General features: G+C 43.1%; 1 pseudogene across 1 annotated transcript in view; it reads right to left on the bottom strand.

Annotated features, from left to right (window-relative positions):
* The window catches only part of LOC147708984 (calcineurin subunit B type 1-like), a 189,325-nt pseudogene that overhangs the window by 111,039 nt on the left and 57,511 nt on the right, over nucleotides 1-20,775 (bottom strand). The window contains exon 2 of the transcript XR_015296667.1: nucleotides 11,806-11,845. The product of XR_015296667.1 is annotated as a calcineurin subunit B type 1-like (transcript). The remainder of the gene's footprint in view (nucleotides 1-11,805; nucleotides 11,846-20,775) is intronic.

Genomic DNA, 20,775 nt, shown 5'->3' with positions numbered 1-20,775 from the left:
CCAATTTTGTTTATTAAAAGTATTTTGAAAAAGAAAGCATGGTTGTAGCAGTTGCATTAATGAGTTTTGGATACCTTACTGCTGTGAGCGAAGAATAAGTATGATGAAGGATGTAGATCAAAAGGGATCAGATATTTAGCAGCTACATTATGTGTCACAGGCAGCCGGAAAAGTGTTTCAGACACCCTTAAAACGACACCACGGAAATGCCACCTGACCGTCACCCTAGCACCCGATAAAGAGGGTTACGACCAAGTAACTCATGTAGATACGCAGATCGTCAATGATTATCTATCTGACATTACTGGTCCCTCTGGGCTTAAACGCCGAGATGGTAAAGAAAGGCGGTACGTGGAGTAAGTGGTAGGTAAAAACATTTTCGGACTACTGCATGCTGATGTACTTTGAATGCTGCCCCCCCACCCCCTCTTTTCCCTCCCTTCTGCAGGTCACGTCAGAACGGCGGCTGAAGTGTGGAAGAGCGATGGTCGGACCACCGACGAAAAGGGAAAGAGGGAATAAGTGTGTAGTCCTCATAACGATAAGTTTTAAGAAAGACGTGGACTTAAACATGACTGTTCCTCCTTAGGACACAGCGACTGAGAGGATGGACTGACATAGAAATTGGACAGGTACTGAATGACGAAAAATTGACTAGAAATGACGCGTTAAATAATGTAACTGGACGTTTGACTAGGTAGGGAAAGGACAAGGAAAAATATACGGGTAAGGGTTGCCACGGCACCACCCGTCTAGGAAGTTAGAAATGTTGCTGATGTTCAAAATGCACTGCCCCCTTTCTCACACTCTTATAGATATAGCCAAGCTGTCGGACTGTTCTCCCGATCAATACTTGCCGTCGCCTCAGCCTGGAGAACCTCCCACCAAAGGAGGGAACTGAAAAATGGTTTAAGATCCAACCATGGGTAACTAGCACGACCAGGTTAATTTCTGATCGACCAACCGAGGTGTGAGTATTGGCAATTGAGAACGTTCGCAGACATAACAAGCGAGAAGGAAAAGGAGGGAAGGGTAGAAAGAACTAAGCACATAGATAAATAGGATAGTAAAGATACGTAGGATATAATATGGATTTTGTTGGCCACCTGTTTCCTGTCTTGTCGTGAATGTCTTATATATGTGTAATACATGTGCCGTCTTCCCTGTTTGAGTTTGTGTGTGTGTAATGTACGGATTTATGTCTTCCCTCCGTCTGTATCTGCGTGTTACCTGACCTTTGCTGTTCTGTGTCGTGAGCGCACTAAATGACCTATTTTCGTACACGTCTCTCTCTCTCTCTCTCTCTCTCTCTCTCTCACCACCTCTTATCTCTCTCTCACTCCCCCTCTCTCTACATGTCATACGTGTACCGAATGGCTCGTTTAGATTGCGGACGACTCTCACTCTCTATGAGAGTCTCCCTATTTTTTCTCCCTCTTTTTGGTAAAATTGTGCCCCACCGGCACCAGTCTGATTTGATACATATTGAACGCGAAGGTGTTCAGCGAAATTGACCGAAACTAAAATGATTGTATCTCGCCATATTACTGCCTCTCCTTTCTGCAAAATGAATGAACTTGAATTGGCTGAAAAAGAAAGGACAGGTAAGACGACTAAAGTCCCCCAAATCTGGCCATTTATAGGGGAACTGTATGTCCATGGCACCTTATGTCTGTTCTTCAGAGACGAACGCCAACGTCTAGATTGACCCCCAATGCCCAGATTGCCCCACCCCCTTTTTTTGCACCCAAGCGCGAGCGCCCGAAGCATCCCCGCCCCATTTTGATAGACCCCAGTTGCTGTCCCGGAGATAAACATGATGACCATGAGTAACTGTTGACCCTCGAGAAAACCTTGTTCTGCCTGACTCTCGATGATGGCATCCCCGCCCTGTTTGAAAAGGTTTGCCAGTCCTGAAGTGAAATGCTCCGTGATGTTGAATATGATGTAATGCACAGTTGATGGGAATCTCATTTATCCTCACTTGAGTTATAAATAGGACGATGAATAAACATGCCATGAACTCAGTAGGAATGCTGACACATGCACTGCTTGGTAATGGACCTCTGACTGTGACCAATGAGCGTATCTCCCAAACGCGTAGAATTGAGGGAGGAATTCACATGCGTAGATATCTTCTTCTGCCATTTCTCTAAAACCTTGTCTTGTACCTATTCAAAGATTCAGGATCACCGAAGGAGATGGGTCAGATGTGACGTACAGCCCGACTGCGGATCTTGGGACACGTGTGACCTCGACAAAAGGTGAAGCCGCAGAGCAACAGGATACGGGACGAGACCGCAATTTCAACGTGGAAAATGAAAAATGATGGGCCGCCTTGAAGCCCTCTGTCTGCTAACCCACGTGTGCCTGGAGTCTCCGTCCCCCTTCTTTGGGCTCGATTGATGGGCCTGCCTGCTTGTTATCCTTTGCTCCCTTGGTCCCTTTTGTGTGTCCCAGGAACTCTGACCCAACTCCGCTCGCTCTCTCTCCTATCGACTATTTGAACCATGCTCACCCTCTTTTCCACGTGACTTTTTGCCAAAAGGAAGAACTGCCTTCATATGGGAATAGGGTGTTGCCACAGGAATATAGGTGCCGAGCATAAGGCGCCGCCAAACGGATTATTTAGGGAACAGGACTGTGGTCTAACAGCAGAGGACTGACCGCACCCTGCAACGCGAAAGGATAGAACTGAGCTGGACCTATAGCTCCACCGCCGGTGCTCAACAGCGCCAACGAGAGCACTCGGACTAGAGCCTACCAGTGATGGCTCAATGATAAAAAAATAAAAAAAAGACACTGTGACGAAGAAATCTTGTGTATTGAACTGAATTCCGCTCTCAACTACCTGGTCAAAACTGTTCATTGGTCACATTTTTAAGTCAGAAAGATTTTTGCTATGTAGTGCGTTTAATTGTCAGGAACACAGCGAAAATGCAATTTCCTTTGTGCTGCATTCTGCCCATCACCTCGACTGTCTATGATTGTACGCCAAATGTTAGTATCGACAAAATGCTAATTCATCAACGATGCCTGTCTACCTGTAAACACATCAATTGCAAAAATGACTGCTGTTATGTAAAAAGGGGCGACTGTGAAAGTTGAAGAAATTGATGTACATAGACAGCATTCATTCCCCTTCTTCCCCCACTCCTCTCCCTGTGAGCACCATGAATACCGTAAATTATTGACCGTATCACTCTGCTAGTAAGAGCCCATACCCCTATGCATATGTACAGCCATTCTAGGCACCATGGCCTTTTACCCATTGGAATCCCCGGCTTCCCTCCTGCGCGTATCTTAAACCCCCTCTCTCATGCATAGACCATGAAACCCCCTCCCTCTGCACGACCCTGCTGTGAAAGGCAACTCTCCTGCTTGACTCGCACAACACCCCCCCCCCCATTCCCTCTTGAAGAGGCATCCTTCGCCTTAGCTGACGTAGCCCTCCCCAGCTGCACCTGACTGCCCCCGCTCTCTCATGTACGGGTCATCAGATCTCTCTCTCTCTCTGTGTGACTCCGTCCCTGTGTCCACCCTGGCTACCCCTCCCTTCTCCTCACATGAGCAAGTCATAAACCTTCTTCTTCTGCAAGGCCCTGTCCTTGAGAGTCACGGCCGCGCCTGACCAACACCTCCTTTTCTTCCATGAATACCCCTCTGTTGACAAGCCTTCCCTCCGCGCTCGATTGTCCACGCGGCATGAATACCACCCCTTTGATGACCCCTTCCCCCGAGTCCGGCTGACCACACATGTCCAAGGCCATCGCCTGAGCCAGGAGATACCATTTACTGCCCTTATTGTATGAAGTCACTCCCCTTCAAAGGATCCACTATTGATCCTAGCCACCCCACCCCCGGGGCTATGATCAGGCGTACACATCCTACGGAACACTCAGCTGCGTGATTGCCCTCCCCTCTTATCAGCAGGTCAAGGGTCCCCATTGTGAACATATGTGGGGTAGGATTGACACGAGGATTATAGGGATGTCTTTCTTTTGCGTCATACTGTCCTGATTGTACTATCAAGTGTTTTGTAAGGTATAAAAGCAAGAGTCTCAGCTCACTTGTTAGAGCACCTCCCGAAAGACACTGTGTTTCGTGTCCGAAATGACTGGCTCTCCTCATGAGAATTAAACTCTGTTCTTGATTCCTGCTTCCAGCGCCCGTCTCTTTATTTGGTAATTATTCAAACATGGGAACTAAGAGGCGGTTTGCGCCAGCGGCCTGGGCATCGATAGAATTATGGGCTCATGTTCCACAGGGGTACTGCTAGGGAAAATCTACCAGATCCAGCCTGACGCCTGGAAGTTCAAAAGTAAGGAATGTGCGGCTAGATGTCGCTATCAGATTATGGACTTTCCAAAAGCAACAATTCATTTCCGTTCCCTATCCAGTGGGTTGGTCAGGGAGGAATTCAGTTTAACCTTACTTGTCAACACTTGAACACTAAGGAGGGTGCTTAGTTATTAAGTCAGACTGGTCTGTCACCTGCCCATACGTTGACCGAGTGGTGGGCATGAAACTGGCTTAGACCATGCACTCAAAAGGGCATTAGTGAAAGCTGTAATAAATGGCAACAACATATGAAGCCAGCCCTTGTGGAAGACTCTCAAACTATTCGATTTAATCTCACCAGCGGGCAACTGTAATTCAGGTGAATAATCTGCTCTCTGAACCACCACTGTATACCAAGTGCTCTCTTCCTCTGTTAGCCCACGTGTCAAATTTAGCTCTGTTTCACTGATATATTGTAAGATGGAATACAAGAAATCTTCATGAGAAAGAGGACAGATTGTCCCTCCTCTTTATACTGAACATGTGTCTAAAGAGACAAATTGCTTCTTGCTCTGGATTTGAATCAGAACCATTAAGTCAGTCAATAACTCTATTCGGCTTTTAGCCAGAAAGGTACACACATTAAATTATACATCATTTATTAATTCATGATTCAAAATTACAATCCAATATTATTGGAGAAAAAATGTTTTTAAAAAAACACCACAAACTGCAAAGAAATACGATCAAAGTGAATATATTTTCCTACTAAAGTGATTTGGGACTAATCTTTGTAGGACCTTAGGACTATCTTCTTAACTGCTAATGCCTTCCGAGCAAAAAACAGGAGCAGAAACTGTAGGCATGCTGAATTATATAGTGTACAGAACAACAAACTGCATAGTGCTTTGAGCAGAAATGTTGTCACACTGACATTTTGAAAGATTGGAAAAATAGCGGTCCTGTTGTAGAAAAGTCACAAGAAAGTTCACAGTGCCTAAACGAAGACAACTAAGAAGGAATCACTTTGGGGTGAACAAAACCAAGTTAAAAATAATTACCTGCCTAAAGTAATTATAGTGTTGTCTAACTGTCTTCATAGACTCTCTGTGCTTTTTAAGGTTCTACTTAAAATCAACATATAGGTTTCAAAGATTAGCTTTTGGAGCCTCAGAATACTAAAGTCTACCAGCTCAAAGTCATTAAAAGTATGTTTCACAATGAATTCATGGAATCCTGTTCATATTTTCCAGTGCAATACAATCCTTGGAAATGAACCTGGAAAAAGGAGCATCAGATAAATATCAAATCTGAACCACAAATGTAACCACCGCTTGAACTTTCGTTATTTCATAGCACGATTTAGTCCCAGGTTGGGCCAAAGTAAGTTTGGTTTCAGAAAACAAAATCAGGGTCAGATCGATTAGTGCTGGTGTAGTCGGTGTTTTCTGCAGTACAGAAGGGCCAGGCATGGACCCTGGTATTGGTGTAAATGTCAGTAAGAAAACAGCATGGTCAGGTTATGGGCCCAACATGGGGTGGACGAGCTGGCGGATTTCTGATTAGAGACACCTGTGACTGAGTGAGCCACTAAGGCACGCCAGAGGGAGCCAGAATCTCGCCAAAGATCTGATGCATGGCCATTTTGAATTCAGTTATTTGCCGCAGGGTCAATAGAGTCCCTGAGAATTGAGAACACTCAGGTACCAACTGCAGGACCTGTTCAGACTCAGTAGACATTGGGTGTGTGTGTTCTTTATCATGATACACGTGTGCCTTCTTGCTAGACTTCGAGTGGCCAAATGTGGTCGAGTCCCACTTCAGTTTCTTGCACTTGTGTTTAGACTTAAAAAGTGTTTGTTTTTTTGGAAGAAGGGGCCTCAAGACCAGAACTTCAAAATGGTTTATGACCTATGATTCAACCATAACCTCATCTGGTGCTCAGATACATGTGGGCGTGCACGTGGGACCACATGCCACAAGAGTTGTTCCACCGCACACACATCGTGTGGGTTCATGATTAACATTTGCTTTCGGCAGTCTCAGCAGGGTTTGATTCCTGCAGTTTTCCTAGCACACTGAACATTTTTGGAGTCATAAGAAAAAGCAACGAAGTTGGGACTGAAGGTCTGCATCTGCATTGAAAAATACAAAAAGAACGAAACTCATATCATCGCACATGCACTCTATTCCATCACTTCTGGAAGGGTACACCGTCGGCTATAATTTAACTGGAATGTAGTAAAGCCAAAATGCTGTAGAGAGGTGTCATTTTACTGACGACAGAGGTGATATACCCTGGACTGAGTTGGAGACTGATGGATACCCGCTGAGTAAGAGATCTCATCCTATGATGGCTGTGGTAGGGAAGACCCAGCTGAAACTGGCTGGTCACGGAGGCAGCACAGACTGAATGTTGTATACTTTCTCGAATTGCTTCCTGCAAAATGGGTATGACAAGTGTGCTTTTTAAGGCATAAGGGCAGAGATATGAAAGCACTGGTCACTGCCATGGCTGAAGGGCAGTAGATGAACTGTTACAACGCCTGACTTAAGGAAAAGAGTAATCTCCAAACAGTATAGAGGAAGCGCTAATCCACAATGACACGAGTCTCACATACTAGTCAGAGGAGTAAACTGTGCTCAATATGACCAATACTTTCTAATAAATTAATAACCAAGCAGCTTCTTTCTCATTATTGAGCCCCTATGCTGCATGCATGCCTTCCTGCACTGGAAGAGTAAACACCAATTATGTATTGGAAGTTTAACAGATTTCTGCATGATTGGGGAGCATGTTATAGTAGGAAGAGCCCAAGGTGAGCCATAGAGCTTTAAAACTGCCTGCCACCCATATACACTGATATTTAATGACATGTCTCCCTTCTCTAAAGAGAGAGATACATATATATATATATATATATATATATATACACACACACACACACACACACATATACACACACACACACATATATATATATTTAGCAGGAAGATAAGCGTTCTGCTAAATGAGAGTATGGCTGTTGGCTAAGAGGAATGCTAATAAGTCGCCCTGGAGTAAACTACAGGGATTCCATTATTGAATTCCACTACTCTTTAAATCTCTACGCCACAATTAGCCCAACAATTATTATTCTGTGAAACTGTTGCCAGCAATTCACAGAAATGAACACAACGCTGTATAAGCCACAATGCCGGAGGCAACTTTGTATCCCTGATGAAAGATCTAACAAAATGAAAGTGTCCTGAGGCTTAGGGGGACTAATTCACAAAAATAAAACAGTGACTAATAATAATATATTATCCTTTAATAATAGATTAGAAGCCACAGAAGAAAGTAAACTACTGTGGAAAACAAAATGTATGATTTTCTAGAATGGGAATAGGGAATATGGCATCTGAGAAATGAAACTATAATCTGGAAGACAGAAATAGAAAGGATAACATACGCTTTTCAAAAATACCCAAAAAAAGGAAAACGAGGATATGGGCACCTCCCTAGCTACATTTATTTCTGACTCCTGGAACTGGTTTTGATCCGAATACAGAATCTCAAAGGTTTCACAGAGATAAAGCGAGAGATCAAGAATAAGAAATGGCCTTTGACCGGTTATAGCCCATTTTCTGAAACATACACAAGGCAGACACATTGTAACCGCAGCTAAAATCATGGCCCTTATTTTGGAGCCCACAAGATTTTGCATCAGGAAGCCTCTCATCTGAGACCAACGCTAAGAGAAGAAATTTCTGGCTTTGAGATCTCGCTTTGAAAAATGGGACATTTGGACAACCCTTCACAATCTGCAATAGTCCGCCATGGATGTGTCCAAGGAGCAAGTTTCTTACCTTTGGTAACACTTTCTGGTGGATACCTAATATAACCAGAGTTTAATCACCTTTACGATATTCCACACAGCCTGACTGGATCTGGACATGTTAAACTGCATTGCACTTGAGTGCCGGTAGGTGGGGTGGATAAGATCTGGGTTGACTTCGTACTGGCCCAGAAGAGACGATGGAGCCACATAATTGCCACCCCAGTGCGTCAACATCAATTTCTTGACTGCCTGCACCCTCAGACGTGGACCCGACAATCAGAGCTATCGGTGTTCAGATCTCTAATTTGGGGCCTTTTTAGATGGGAAAATTGCCAACCTGCAGAACAGGGAAGAGTAAGCACAGCGAGAAACCTACAATTTGAGCCTCCACTAGAAAGTGCATTATAGAAGGTAAGTAACTTGATCTGCTAATGGGCACTTCTAATCACAAATTCCTCACCTTTAGAATAGATGCCAAAGCAGGAGCTCCTAAGGTGGAGGCTTAATACAAAAAGTCCTTCAGAACCAATCAACTGAAATGCCCTTTCTGTCGGACATGGTTATCAAGGAAGTAGTGCCTCTACAGACTGACAGATATCAAGAACAAGCACTCTGCGTACCAAAGCAGCAGTAACAGCCTTAAACTGGTGGAATGGGCCTGCAGTTCCTCTGGAGGCAATTTCTTTGCCAATACGTAGCAGATCTTAACGCAGAGGACTATACACTTTGACCAAGTACTTTTCTGCACTGACTTGCCTTTCATTGCCACAGAGGACTCCACAAAATGTAGATTGTCCATCCAATGGTACCAGGTGCAATCAATGTAAAAGCTCAGTGTTCCCTGGGGTCCAACTGATGGAGCCTCTCTTCCTTTTTCGAGGGGTGAGGTGTAGCGAAGAATGCTGGAAGAGCTGGATTGCCCACAACGTGAAAACCAGTCAGGACTTTCGTCAAACAAGCGGCCCTAGTCGTTAAGATCACTTTATCTGGGGAATTAAGTGATATTGGGTGGGTAATAGAACCACGTCCTCTGCCCCTGTTATTGCCTCCGTAAGTCCCTCTGAAATATCCTCTGCTAGGGGAAGTTTGAGTGGAGCTTTCAATTGCCTAAGAGGTGTTTTCTGTGCTAGTGGTTTTGGAGGCGCCCCTATAAGAGGAGCGACGAAAGGAATCTCTACTAGTTGTTGCTTGTAGAGCCCACATGGATTTGGCTGTTTCTGTGGTCTTTTTTATCTTTTCTAAAGATGTGTCCACAGTAGGTCCAAACAAGTCTTCCTGATCCAAGGGTTGATGGAGGATAGTAGACTGTACCTCGTTTGAAACCAGATATGCGTAGTCATGCAGGTCTGCGCAGTAATACACTTGTATTAATTGTGCGAGATGCTGTATCTGCAGCATGAAAGGCACATTTAATGGAGGTATTTGTAATTAATTTCCCCTCTTGTATAAGATGGTGTGCCTTGGTCTTATAGTGGTCTGGGAGATGCTGCGTGAGCTTTTCAAGCTATTCGTAGAGAGCCCGGTCATACCTTGCTAGTAAGGCTTGTGAGTTGGCGATACGCCAAAAGTTAGCCGCCTGGGACGCAACTCTTTTACCTGATGCATCTAGTAGTTTAGACTCTTTGTCTGGCGGAGGTTCATCACCTGTGGTTTGGTAATTTGCCCGTTTACGGGCATTAGCCACTACCAATGAGTCCAGAGGTAGTGGACTTTTAATGTAAACTGGATCACTTGGAGCTGGTTTGTATTTTTTCTCAACTCTAGTAATAAGCACCCTAACTCAGACAGGGTCTTTAAAAACCTCAGGGGCATGTTTAATCATCCCTTTGAGCATAGGAATCGAGTTTGTTGTCTTTTGAGGCTGTGAGAATGTCTCTACTAAAAAATCCTCTTACAGGGGGTCTGCATGGAGTTGAACCCCATGGTATTGTGATTGTGCAGCTCTATTTATCAGTTGCGTAAACCCTACGTTGTCATCTGGAGGGGTATAAATCTGGCTCAGGTACATCTGGGACATTATAATCTTCCCAACAGTCATGAGGTGGAATACTATGGGTGTCATCATCATTATCTGTATTATGATGTGGTGGGTCTATGTCTTTATCTCCACCCCCTAAATCCTCATCTTCATCTTCATCTTGTGTTGTAAGTGATAGAGGAGGTATTGGTGAGTGTGCTGGAGAAAGTAGAATGGCTGAAGTTATGGAGGTGGTGAAAAAGGCCTCATAAGTGAGGTGGCTGGTCAATTTTCTTTGAAGGTATCTCAGGTGTTTCTGAGGTGTCCAATTTCCTCTTTTTAGGTGGTATAGAGGTGACTTGCCCAAGTAATGGGGGTCAATATGCAGTGTTTTTTGCTTAGGATCCGGTGTATGTGGATGGAAAAGTTCCTTGGATGCACTGTCTTTTTTCGGCGCGGAGGATTTAGGCTCAGAGTGGTGTTTTTGCCTTATGAGGAGTTCTTGTGTACTTTTGCTTAGGTGGAGTTTTCGACTCTAAATATTTGGGCTGCTTTTACGAATCCAAAGTTTTGGATGGAATGAGTAGACGGTACCCTAGGCTTATGTTTCGGTGCCAAAGAGGGCTTTTTGGCACCGTGATGTGGCTGGCTCGATCCAGAGCTGCCTGAAGGCCTAGTGGGCTTTGGAGCCGGGCCAAGAGGCGGGGCTTCTGAAGCAGCATCACGGTGTCGAAACAGACCCAAAGGGGAAGGTGTTACTGGAGCCTTGTGTTTTTTAGGGGCCGGGGCATCGACGTCACTGCTCGCGGTTCGTTGACCTGGAGTAATCGACTGGTCTTCTGAGTCGGATTCGTAAGGCTTCGGAGACGCTGGCTTGTTTATCTCCGGTTCCATATTATCGGGGTCTTCCTCAAAGATGTCTTCCAGCACCACCTGTTGATCTGGACATTTCGTGGCGTTGAGCCCAGAGATCCCATATAGTCTACTTGGACCTGAAAGAATCACCGGCCTGGCAGTGTAGACCCTGGAGAGAGACAAAGGTTGCAGACCTCGTGGAGTGTGTGTGGGAATTTAGCCCAACACTTGCATTTTTTAAATGGAGTCCTTTCCATATGCTGGTTGATGTCGCTGATCGGCCTAACGGCTCACGTCGACGACTGAACTCCTCTTTGGGAAGTAGATGAGTCGAAAGATCGCCGTCGAAACGGTACCGTCAAGCGGTGAGAGTTTGGCGTATCGATGGGGAATCGAAACATCACCGACCCGGAGCACAGCAAATGACATCCGAACCTGATGACGGAAAAAAAACAATCTGGAGACAGAGTCTATGCCCATGCGCACTACTAACCAAAGGAGGAGTCACCTATCTCGTGACTACAAAGACGGATACGTTGTAGGGAGTGTCAAAGACCCATGTGTTCACCCCCCTTTCAATCCACACATGGACAGATTCCTCTCCATGCACACAGAATACATATACTAGTTGGTATATCGCTTAGACTCCATAAAGACAGCAAAAAAAAAGCAGAAAATAAACACCAAACAAAAGGTAAACACACAAATTAAAAGACTGATGTTGAAATCAGTCAGCACTTACAGAAAATATCACTTTAAAAAATGCTACGTCGCTTTTACTGTACAATTCACATTGGATTACCTACTTATTTCAGAAGCACTTCATTTATAGTGTTACATGCTTCCATGAAAATAAAAGTTTTAAGATTTAACATGCACTTTCAAACTTACAATGCGAGCACATTTCCAGGGGGTAGCTTGCCTCGTTTCCCTGAAATAAAAGAAAGCGGGCACATTTAGTATACCGAGAAAAACGGTTAAAACAATAAAACACAAAATGCTAATTTTTATTGAGATTACAACTACACCACTCCTTTAAAAACAGCAAAGCAATGAGATAAGGCAGTTTACAGGTGAAAGCCTGGTGTAACAAGGAAACCTGATATCAAATGCTCCAAGTAAGAAAATAAACAATGATAAACACTTCCTGTAGAATAGAGCCGTTAAAAATCAGATTTCTCAAGTCTTAGAATTCAGAATTAAAGTCTATGTAACACATCTCTAACTTGAAGGGGTCAACCACAGGCAATACATTCATTGGTCTCACTTCTTGAGGTAAAACATTTGGCTCAAGTACTTCCTGTATATCTGTGATCGATGAGCGATTGTTATTTTGTCACACTCATTGTCAAATAAAGGCCTACGCTAACTAGAGTAGCTGTTAAGCATAAGTCATAAATGTAAAGTGGTCAGAATTGCTTTCCTGGTTCTCGCTCATAATTTACAGCAAAGGGGCCTAGCTAGTAACCATTTCTTTTGTTAAAATCGGTAGATTATCCAGTAAATGATGGATTACGTGGCAAATGTGGCTAATTTATACAAATTCAGAAAACGCTGCACCCAAATCGTAGAGTTCCAGTGGCTCTGCATATCATGTACCGCTATTAAATTCCCTTCTCCCACGGAGTAATGTTATGGCTAATGATAATGATTTTTTGAAGAATTTTACTCTCAAACGCAAAAATATTAACAGAATTACAGTATATTAAATTGAAAAACCTCTTTTCACATTTGAGTTTTGTGATTCTCTTCCTACATCTGGTAATTCATTTTTAGATACACTTTACCACTGCATATAATCAAATTAATTTCACAAATTTATGCTAAACTTCTATTTTTTGCTAACTGAAATCAGACTATATCTCACCAAGGGTGATATCTCAGTTGAGGACAAAATGTGTCTAAATCCATCTTTAACACTAAATATTGCAATCTATAGTTTTGTCCATTCACCATACAACAAACTGTAAAAACAAATTTCACAGACGTGGTCTAAGTGCCCTTGCTGTGGATATCCAAACTGGATCATGTACAAATGTGTATCTTCATGGTCCACCCTTCAGGAGATATGCAAACAGGTTACGATTACGTGGTGGAGTTTAAAAAAATACCCAATCTTTTTGGAGCACGTGGTGTGAGACAAATGAGGTACCGGGTAAAACACTTACTGTTGATTCGCTTACATGCCTATTAAAAGTTTTGACCAGAACAAAACGTAATAAATACATGTTGGAAGTGTGTGGATGTGGTGTTCATTCTAGCCAAGAGGTGCATAGCCATGCCGTGGAAATCACCCAGGATATAGGCACCTGATTATGGACTTGAAGAGTTGGGTCAAAGCTGTGTATTAGTGTGAATTAGGCAGCCAAGGAGGTAAAGGGATGAATCTGGGATGTGTTTCTGATGTCCCTAGAAGTAAAATCAGATAATAGACTTCCCTGAACGATCTCCGATCGCTTCGCCTAGATTGCAGAGGTAGCACAGTATTGCACAGGAAGATGCATCAGGTCGGTTTGAAAGTACCTGTGTGAGCCATTGTGATGAGCGCACTCCTTCAAGCATAATGCTCTGTTATCCGTTTGTCCCCTCACATTGTACATTGTACACTATATTGAGCTAGCACTAATCTGCATGTTGATTACGTAGCATGGGGATAGGTCTATGTAAGCCCTTTGGAACACGTTAAATTAGCATGTACTTCCACATAATTAATAAAAGGCTAACATGGAATGCTAAAACATACTGCTAAACAGTGACAGGACACTTTAGTGGTTACGTTTGTTTTTTTTTTTCTTTGTTGCATTACGGTTTTCGAATGGATAATCCAGATCATCAATGAAGTTGGATCATGTACCTGCTATCATTTGGTCGGGGGTCTCCTGTTTCCTGTATAAATTGGTGTATGAAATCTTACTGAAATTATGCCTGCAACCATGTGTGACACTTGTCTACCACAAATTCTAATGCATAAATAAAAACAAATTAATACATACCGGGGGAAAACATCACTGTTGTCAACTTGTATTACTTAACATTTCCAATCGTTTCTTTAAAATACATTTGAAAATTATCTAGAACTAAAGTAACCTTTTCCACGTTATTCTGCTTAGTCCTCACATTACCTACCAGATGTCTGCTAGACGACTCAAAACGGAGACACACATTTCAGACTAATGTTTATAAATACAGTTTTATTTTCAAATCATGTGCCTATTAGTAGCACAAGGCCTGTGGTCTAGTATTCAATTGCACAACGTGCCAAGAGAGCAAAGCTTCCCTTGAAGGATTCCCTTTGCAAATATCAGATTTCACATTTATGTGAAAGGGCAGGGAAGTACTGTTAAAGAGAACCAAGGGTGCAGAGGAGAGATTTCACAAGCTACATTTAGAAATACAGCACACACCAAGTCCAGCATGAAGCATTCCCATGCAAATCCTGCCCATTTTCCAAAAGCTGCAAGATAATTAGGTTTCAACTACCAGCGGCTGCCAAACAGGGTATTAAAGGGATTCTTCTATGAAATTTTAACGTGGTCTAGCACAAACTTTTGTCATCAATGTACAGAAAGTTGCTTAACGTAGTGTGTGCAATTTAGGAAACAAACACCTGACGCAGAGGGAAAAGAAACACATTTATATCAATAAGTAACTAGAATTACCATTCCTTCTTTGATGTTTCCGGATTGAAAGGAAGGTGGCTGAAAAATGCAGCAAAATCATTGCTTTATCAGAAAAGTATGCATTAAGTACTAACAAATCTAGTGTGTCTGCCTTTAAGGTGTTAATGTATGCTACCATAGGCATGCACAAATGATGTCTAAATGCATGATAAGCACATTAACAGCCTGGCATATTTGCTTTGCCAAAAAGAAGAGGCACAAGCCTGGAGTATGCATGATTTTAATGATTACCATAAGGTGCCCTGTTTCAAGTAACAACGGGCTAAAAATGTAAAATGAAATCAGGATATTGAGATTATATATATATATATATATATATATATATATATATATATATATATATATATATATATATATATATATTTGTATTTTTTTTTTACAGAGGAGAAGAGTCATAGTTAAAAAACATCTGCCAGTAGGGAGTTCCACCGGACAGATATTTTGTAAGAGTGGTAGAAGTCTCATGACCAAATATAGCATATGTATGGGACCATGAGACGGTTAGCAAAAGCTTATCTTAAAGCGTGGGAGGGTAGAGGTAAAAGGGAGAGGAGATTGACTTTAGGGTTTGGTGGTCGGCTGAGGTAAAGAAGTGGAGGGTAATGGGCTGGATAAGAGTTAAAGGGGGGTGAGGGTGACTTGAGGGTTCAGGGTGGGTAGAGGTTTAACAGTAGTTTTAGGGTTAAGGGGCACAGCAAATAAGTTAATGTGACAAAGCAGCCAACTTTAAATCAGTAAAAACACAATACTGTATGGCAACAGTCTTAAATGAAGGGAGCACGTTTACAGTTTCATCATCAATAAAAGCGACAGGTGACCAAAATGAAGCTTTCGGAAATTGGTTGCATGCCAGAAAGATTCGTTCTTTCTAATCGTTTGTGTTCAGCTCTTGGAAATACCAGGAAGCACGAGCTTTAACTCTGATGGTTTGAAATAATCTTGGAAAGCAAAAAGAAAACAAAATGCAACAATCTGAGTGCAAGCAAAACGCAAGTGATTTAATAAAGAAATCAATCAGTACATGGTCCATCCATGCTCTAAGGAAAAAACAAACACAGGTAGTCAAAATGAAGCACAAATAAAGCAGGTATGCACTGACGCAATCACCAATAAAAAGGGAAGAAAATAAGAGGGACAACAAGGCGAACCAATGGTAAGTGATGGGAGGCCTAAAAGCCCCCTTTTAGAGTTTAAAAAAAAAAAACAATAGATCATCTCTTGCAACAGCAAATGCGCCGTCTCAGACGAGACCTAAAAATGAAGCAAACACAAGGAGATGATGTACGGAGCGCTGAAACTTTTCAGACACTCACTCCCGCCACAGATCTGGGTTGAATCAATCAGCGTTCTTTAGCTCACTTTACCATACCAGTTCACACCCAGCCAAATGCAAATCAATCTTAACCCGGTTTCTTATGGGAACAGTCCATCCCAAACTTCCAAGCCAGGCCATCCCTGGACCAGAAACAACCATCCTGGGACCGGTTTCAAGGTAACATCACTCATCAGCCACTATGGCATAACGAAACTTAAGGGGGGGGGGGGCCCTGCAAGTTACATGGATGTGTCCACTCTGGATTTTATAAGGATCTCTCAAGCTAGAGTACTGTGCTGAAGGGACCCCCTGCAGCTCGGGTCCCGAGCACTGCAGGGCTGGGGGACCTGTGTTACACCACTGATCAGCCAGGCTAGCTTGAATCTAGTGGCAAAGTAAGCTAGGGACCCACCGTCTGGGCATGCTTTGCCAACATAGGGTGAACAAAGCAAATACAATCATCTACTTGCGTTTGCTATGTTCGCCCTAAGTAGGCAGGGTATGCCCAGACGGTTGTCCCTTTCTCACTTTGCCACTAGATTCAAGCTAGCCTGGCTGATGAGGAGTGTTGCCCTGAAACCGGTACCAGGGTGCTTGTTACCAGTCCAGGGAAGAACTGGCTTGTCCAGCCTATGTGCTACTGCAATGTGTGGTTGATTTCACAGGGCAATCGGTATTGTAAGATTATTCAGCTGGGCCACTTTTGCAGGCAAGAGTACAAGCCGCCTTACAGACTAGTAAGTTTGCACTGTAACTCAACAAGGATCTTGGCATCACAACTTACAATATGCCAAGGTAACTGATCATATAAAAAGCTTCATGAGAAGGAGCTCTCCACAGCCTGTGGCGAATTGTCCAAGTTCATTTAAGTTTTCTATAGCATCTACGAGGTTTGAGTATGCGTTAACTGAAACAATTAACAGACAATACAGAGAATCCACAGATTCAGAGGGGCGCAATTAGTCTACATGAAGATGAAAAAACTACATTTTAAGTAGTTTTCTAAAAGACAGAAATTGGATTGCAGTCTTATTTGTGAAGATATGTACAACATGGTTTGGTTGCCACCCAAGTAAATGACCACTTCAGGGCTTGGGATATTCACAATTTTGGAGGCCTCAAGAGGCAGATTCCGCACAGAGGATTTTTCAGATGGGCAGCTTTAAAGATAAAGAAACTGATATTCTCTAAGGAGCAGGAATATGTTGTCAAAACTCCTCAGTGATGAGAAATCTGGATGATGAATAGAAAAAAAAACAGCTTTTAGCTGGAGGAGGGAGGATTGGGGTCATCTGCCAGTATAACTATTTAAGTCCAGTGAATATATAATTACTAATTAGCAAAAGGACTGTGGTTTTTAGGTCTCGGCCTGCGTAGGCTGCGCTTGTGCAGTCTCGCCTGCGAGATCTTATGTTTTAGTGTGGGGCTTGAACCCGCCCCTATTTAAGCCCAGTCTTTCTGATTCGGGTGTGTTTTTTAGGTTCTTTCGCTCCTCTTCCCATTGGCAGGAATTTTACATTCCAGCCAATGGGAAGAGTAGGGAAAGAAAAACACCCCCAGTCCGAAAATGACAGGGCGTTTCTCAGAGGCATTTCTTCTTGACCTCGGATAAAGATGGTGGTCATTTCCCCCTTGTTTCCGCAATCGGATCAGCCTTAACCACTCCTTCCCAACCTAGTTCGCTCCACCCAAGGTAAAGTTCGCACACTTGAATGCTCTCCAGTCGGGAGATACACATTCAGCCCCGCACCCGTAACTGGCCTCTAGATGGAGGTTGTTTAAAGGCTGATTGACTCCGCTTTTTTACCAACTCTAAACGCATTCAGGAATGGAGTTCAGACAAATCGAAATAAAGAGAAAATACACATGGTCGGCTACACTGGGCTGGCTCATGAGTTATACAACAGTGAGCAGAGCCCGCCACACAAGAGCTCGGTGGACACGTGTCTAACTCTCCAGGCTCCACAGTCTAGTATTTCTCCCGGAAGTGAAACTATTTTTATGCTTCAGCTTCACCTGAAATGTGGCGAAGAGGCATATAAATACATAAAATATTCGAGAAGGAGATTAATTAAAATTCAATCTCCTATCCTCAAAAACCTTTGAGGAGCACGTAATGATGATCGTGTCACTTTTCTATACTTTCGGCGAACGGGGAAAGAAAAGATCTGCTTGTCCGTGCGCATGCTTAAACCCATGGGACTTTGACCGGGAGCAAGAAGGCGGAGGGGGGGTTTGTTGACTCAACTTAACAGAACATCAAAATCACAGCCCCGGAAGAGATAGTATAACTGTCTCCACGTAGATTTGTGGATATTTTAAGAGCATAATAACCAAACATGTTCCTATGTATGGTTATTATGCTCCTACTTTGGCATCAACAGACTAACAGTAGCAGGAGGTTGAGCACAGTATATTTATTCACATTTTGTAGACTCAGGCAAGAAGAGAATGCTATCGATAAGCCAACATATACGCTCCACGTTTGGGAACTGCTGGAGGGATATCAAGACAAGCATTCGCAATGTAATATGTCTCGCATTTACGCAAGTTTGAGCTATTGACATTCCAAATAATAATGCCTTTTATTTTTGTTTTTAAAACATAAATAAAAGGCATTGTCATTTATAATGCCAATAGCGTAAACTTGTTTTTAGAGAGGTGAGCCTTCCACGCCTCCCCTCAGAGAAGCTCCGCTACACTACGGTGGAATTCAGCAGGACATTTGGCATGCAGGCGATGCAGCTTTGAATCCTCCGGGGTATGCACATCGGGTTTGCCTTGTTCCAATCCACCGGGAGCCTCATTAAATTGGACCTCTGCTCCTGCGGGCTGGTTTTCCAGGTGCATTATATTTTTTTACACGTTGGCTGATTTTTATTCCTAGGAAATCATGAATGCAAACCGAGACAGGCAGAGACTTTCTACTTTTCGGATGCTGAAAATGTTGGAAAATTGCAGGCCGACTGGAAACAGAATAGGTGAGTGGAAACCGTGAAGACTATTGATGGTCTCTTTCAACTGCTCTTAAAGTTAGTGAGCAGGAATGTTTTCTAATCTCTTGGTGTAAATTAGCAGAGGAAACGTCCCTTTGATCTGAAGAACCCTAAAACCATTTGGACTAAAGTGTAAACGACGTGCCTGAGTAAGATTGCATGTAAGAGTATCAGATAATAAACTTAATGAAAAGGCCCACCCACCAAATATCTGATAATCCGTTGCTGAGAAATAATTGGCCTGTCAGTGCACTATGCCATCTTATTTCCAGATATCATTTTAATGTTTATGAAAACAGTGTATCTGCAGAATGTCATCGCAAATTTGGTCAGTCCACTGGGTTTCTAAATGTTCATGTATAACGTGCTAATGTTTTGCTAATTTGCCAAGATGATAACTCTGGCAACTCCCCGAAAATGTCGTTGCTGTTTCGGTTGCTGGTTTGGTTTCTGAAAAAGGTCTATTGTGTGTTGAATAGTGATTGAAATGGAAATATAGAAGTGCAGGTAATCACAAAGTACCTGCTTGGTTGTGGGAAGTGCCGGCACTCTCCCATTACATTGTATTGCAGCAGCAATGAGAAGTACACATACTCTCCCTTTTAATTTAAAGAAGCTCAGGTACTTCGTACCGGACAGTACCAGCCTATTTAAAGCACTGGGGTGGAGAATAAAAATCCATAATTCATATAGCCAGCCAAAGCCTGAAGTTAAACATAAAGTAAGTGTGCAGGTGCTAGGTATTTGAAAATATACTTTATCATTGACTCCCTGCCTGCTCGTTTCCACTTCATGTTAGAGAATGTTGGAGGTGAATTGTGCAAATTCTTCACTTCTCCAGGACCATCTTTTGTCCCACGTGAGAACATTGTGGGTAGCTCCACCCCACTATTTCTACTCATTATCCAAGCCAGAAACATAGCTTTCATTTCTGCTCTTGAGGTTATGCGTTACTACAAAACTTTTTATATATATTCATGTGCATTTGAAATTTGTGGTTTGTAAATAATCAAAATGGAAATACGAAGTCAAACAATTAAGGTCTGACAGAATAACTTTGGTCCTTAAAATTATTTGGTAGCATTTTAAGAAGTTTGATTTATAGAGGGGCATAATTGTCTTCCAGCCCCAACTAGATGATACCTTTGCTCTCTACCTGCAAATTACATTCGTGGCTCCCGGAAGTGACGTTCCGCCTCCGCGAGGTGGGACCAGGGCGGAGGCAGCTTTACAGATGGCAGGAGGACGTAGGGCAGCAGCCAGAATTGGGTTTCCCAGCACTGGAAGTCCTCTCATACTTTCAGCCCCCGCAAAACATACAGACAGCAGGAGCAGCGTGTCAAGAGAGGAGAGCCTCTCACCGATGCAACCGGTAAGGGGGAGAAAGAAGGGGGCACGGTTGTTGAAAGGGGATTGTAGTACCACGAAAGACATCAAGGGTGGGGAGGTCGACCCTGGGGTTCCCACTCCATTGCTGGCAGAGAGCCTTCAGAAGCGGTGGAAATCTCTGGATTACATGGTGGAAGGAGGTAAACAACAACATTTAAAAAACAGCGCTACAACCAGATACACCCTCCGGAGTAAAGGCATTTGGGGCCAAGAACTGTCCCCTATTGAGAGTACTCAAGGAGACTTTATACCAAAAGTCATACAAAAGGAGAAAGTGACCCTCACTGAGGGGTGTAAGTCTGTCAGAGGGAATAGAAAAAAAACAGTCCAAGCCGGTTAGAATTGTGAGTTCATGTGTTACTCCCTCCGCACCTATTTTATTTATTTTAAGGTACAAGCCTTGGCCCAAAAACCTCAAAACACACAGACAAGTTCAGTTAATACTAAGCTGAATCTGAATATAAGACCCTCTGGAGATACG

Source organism: Lissotriton vulgaris, chromosome 6 (assembly GCF_964263255.1).
Source record: "Lissotriton vulgaris chromosome 6, aLisVul1.2, whole genome shotgun sequence".
NCBI lineage: Eukaryota > Metazoa > Chordata > Amphibia > Caudata > Salamandridae > Lissotriton > Lissotriton vulgaris.
The sequence above is the reverse complement of the archived record's forward strand: the minus strand, read 5'-3'. Positions and strand labels throughout refer to the sequence as shown.